Source organism: Macrobrachium nipponense, chromosome 8 (genome assembly GCF_015104395.2).
Source record: "Macrobrachium nipponense isolate FS-2020 chromosome 8, ASM1510439v2, whole genome shotgun sequence".
Classification (NCBI taxonomy): Eukaryota; Metazoa; Arthropoda; class Malacostraca; order Decapoda; family Palaemonidae; genus Macrobrachium; species Macrobrachium nipponense.
Window position 1 is genome coordinate 24,478,558 of NC_087203.1, and position 4,518 is coordinate 24,483,075.

Below are 4,518 nucleotides of genomic sequence, written 5' to 3' on the forward strand. Positions count from 1 at the left end.
AGCGGTAGTATCCCTTGAGAATTTATTGTAAATTTTTAGCCAAATGATTTTTGAAAGCCACTCCTACCTTCACACTTGCCTGTGGGTGGACCTGCAGCCTCAACGGTTGTGTGTATGTTTGTCAGTACTGTCTCTGTAGATATACATTTGTGAATTCTAATACTATGTATCAGTCCTTTGTCAATGGCTTGAAAATAAAGCCGAAACGAGTCAGGACCTACACCCTGTCTCTTATTTTTCACCTGTGGATATGTGTGATATATATATATATATATATATATATATATATATATATATATATATATATATATATATATATATATATATATATATATATATATATATATATATATATATATATATAAAGCCTCATTCAAATATTATTGGACTGGATTGGATTATAGAACTTACGCCAAAGGACAAGCGCTGGGACCTACGAGGTCATTCAGCGCTGAAAAGGAAATGGGCAGTAAGAAGGTCTGAAAGCGTAACATGAGGAACAATTGTTAGAGAAGGTGGAAAGTCAGTGAGTGAAAGAGAAAATGAATGGAGGTACATAAAAGGGAATGAAACAGAACATTTCAGAACGTCTCATACATCTTGTTCAATGCTGAATAATGTTTTCAACCAAAATATGTGCTGTTTTATTTCAGGTTAAGGTTTTGCAGGTGTTTTAATTATAACTAAAACACTTTCTTTGAATATGACGGAATTTGTAAACAACAATTTGTAACAAAATTAATTGGTTTGCTGTAGCCAAAATAAATATTCAATAAAATATATAAAAGCATTGTATTAAATACCATTTTCATTATGTATAAACAATTATTGATAAATTATACATAAAGCTTAAATAAGTGTACAGTATTCGCGTATGATATTCTATAAGAAAGATAATTCAGAAAAAAAAGAAAAAAAAAAGTCCAGTCCCCAGCCACTACAAAATTCTTAGGTTAACCCAGGCTATCACTGCATTCATTGCATTTAATAAAACCAAGATATGGAATTATTTCCGCAAATTCAATTATAGTCAGATGATTTTTAAGTGATGATCTGAAAAATGTTCGAAATCATCAAAATACGTTCATTTTACAAAAGTCCATATAGTCTAAGATCCGATTACAACAAACATTAATTCACTGTAAGTCAAAAAAAAAAAAACACTTGATTTAAAGATCCTGCATTTATTCACCTTATTAAGCCGCTTTGAGGAAGCGTCAGCGCCGTCCCAAATGAGAAATTCTACCCAGAAAATAATGAGGAGGGAGAAAAAAAATATAACAGAGACCCGCCAAAATTTACGACAACACGGGAAGGTTCCAAAGGACAACACTCGGTGACACCTGGGGACTTTTATTGTGAGATGTTCCCTCGAAATTCTTGTCCCTTGGAATGACTTCCTCTTTGGAACTTCTTCCACTTATTCTACTTTTATCTCCAGGATGAGACAGAGTAAAGAATGATTCTGAGTTAGTTTTTCACAATGAATTCCAATTAGGTTTATTTGATTGTATATATATATTATATATATATATATATATATATATATATATATATATATATATATATATATATATATATATATATATATATATATATATACACGAGGGCAACATACACTTTTCAAAGAGCGAGAGAGAGACAGGGGCCTGAATACATTGTCATTGAAATTAAATTCAAGTTCCCCTCTCTAGTTTAGAAAACATCCTTATAGTGACGAAGAAACAAAAGAAGAAAGACCGGAAAAATAATAGCTTTGTGACCACAATGTTCAGGGCATTTACATCATTATCTCCACTGTTCTCTTTTATATCCAAGCAATGTCCCATGATGTTGCTCTGCGTTGGAATTATATTGTTTAAAATTTTCTTTTAAAAAAATTCCATATATAAATTACTTAGCGCTGGGGACAGAGGGTTTCCCTACACCCTGTCTCTTATTTTTCACCTGTGGATATGTGTGATAAACGAATCACGTGCTAAAGTGATTATAATCATATATATATATATATATATATATATATATATATATATATATATATATATATATATATATATATAAATATGTATGTGTGTGTGTGTGTGTTTGTGTGTTTGTTTGTGTGTGTGTGTGTGCGTGTGTGTTTGTGTATAGATAGGTTACGTAGGTAGATAGTACATTTTTAGACAAAATTAATATTCAAGTTTAATTTAGCCCACAGATACATATAGCTGTCGGATTCAAATGCATTTTTATTAGAACTGACTAGAACCCATACCATCATCGTATCATGACGTCTTTGCTTACCAAGTTTTACATAATTCACACACGCACACACACATACACACACACACACACACACACATATATATATATATACATATATATATATATATATATATATATATATATATATATATATATATAAATATATATATAACAAGGAACTGAAGGAGACGTCATGAACTAGTATTTGTCCGTTTATCATACATGCTGACGTGTCGAGGACACAGCCTCATTTTCAAAGCTGAAAAACGTAATTATAATATATAAAAATGTTACAAGACTTAAGAGTTCAGAAATTTACATTTTAAAATATATTAAGACTTAAAAAAAAAAAAAAAAATTACAAATCTAATATTAAAAAGACAGAATACAAGAAACAGACCGCTACCTTTCAGGAGGGGAACCAAGGACCTAATGACATAAAAAACAGAGACAGGGGCACACTCAAGACAGGTACAGTGTTGTGGAGGTAGTTTGATTGTTTAAAGAGGGAACAAGCTTCTTATGTATAAAGATTCAATTATTGCTAATTGATGAGGTGAGGTGGCTCTGGAGAAAAATTTTAAAATGTTTATATTCAATATGTTGTTTACATTTTTTGGCATGATCACTTACATTAGAAAATCTAGATTAGTTAATTTATTACCTGTTCTGTAACTAACTTCCCGATGACAATCAATTATGACTCTTAGTAGGCGGCGCCGAAGCCCCCCACATATTTTCCCCACCTGACATTTGGGGCAAGTATATAAATAAACGACATTGGAAGTCATCAAGGAGCTTAATTTGTCTCTATGTCTAAAAAAAGAAGTGCAGAGTCGTTTACAATTATTATTATCTATGACAAATGAAATTTGTTCTTTCTTACTCACAGGGAACTTGCGTTTATCGGACAAAAACCATCTAACTTAGGGCATTTTATCGTTTCCACTTTGTAAGGCTGCACAACCATTATAAGAAGCCTATTTTGGCTGTCTTCAGAGTTCATTGTATGGGCCCATTAACAAGGCCATCTAGAAGGATTAATCACACCATCCTCCCAATCTCTTAAACGCCCCCCCCCCCCCCCCCCCCCCCCCACCCCACCCCACCCCAACCTTCCAAAAATAAAATTGAAGTTGAAAATGAATTCAGCTAAATGGACCTGTCAAAACTTGCGCCTTTTTTTTTTCAGTACAAACAGTCCATTGCTGTATATTAACAATTTTGCCCTCAATTGTCGTATTTTGAGGTTGAGCAATGTTCTGTTTGAATAGTTGTTTACAATTCAGACTCTGAGCCATCATTATTTTTATTTTCTGGTCTGGTCTTTGTTCATTACGATGCAGAACATAAAAGCTTTTGAAAAGTGTGCCTCGTCATCATTTCCTTTCCTTAATTAATTCCTTTACCTATCAACCTATATATATATATATATATATATATATATATATATATATATATATATATATATATATATATACATATATATATATATATATATATATATATAGTAAATACGCAGCCGGCTAGCGCCTGGAGGCGGGCAAGCGGCGGGCATTGTGGTCGTGCAATTTCATTATTTTTAAAACAACCCATTATTATTTCTTTTAAATGCTGCCTTTATACATTTGTTTAATGACCATGGTATTCATCCTAAATTTATGTTGAAATTATTAGAATTCCATTTCATATTGGGTGAATCATAATAAGGATCTATCATATTCGTGGATAAAAGATAAATTTAAATATTTATTAATATTTATTTATGGGACGTCTTAAAAAAATCATTTATACACGTAAGCTCAACAGCAGGAGTATACAAAGGCATAAAAAATACATTCAATATTCTGACAAAATTTTAAATATTTCGGGAATTTTATTTTATTAAAACCAAACAATATCAATAAATTAATGCAAATCAATTTGACTGGAGGAAACTGAGATTTTTTTCAAAATTCAATTTTCATAGCCACTGCGCGGCCTTTACAACGCAATATTAGTGAAGTAAGCTTTGCGAGATATACGGATTTTCATGATATCAAGACAGAAACAGGTCCTACTCTTTGTTACGTATCCCAATGACGTTTTCTCTTTTTCTCTACGACTAATATTAAAGAAGTTAGCATGGCCGGATATCCGGCCGGTATTCGGATGAAAACAACACCCAGCTAGAGACCATCCCTTTAAAGTCTACATATGTTTTAAAAAAGTTAAAAAAAAGATAAAATGAGATATGTCACACATCTGTGTTAAATTTTCCTTTGTTTATGT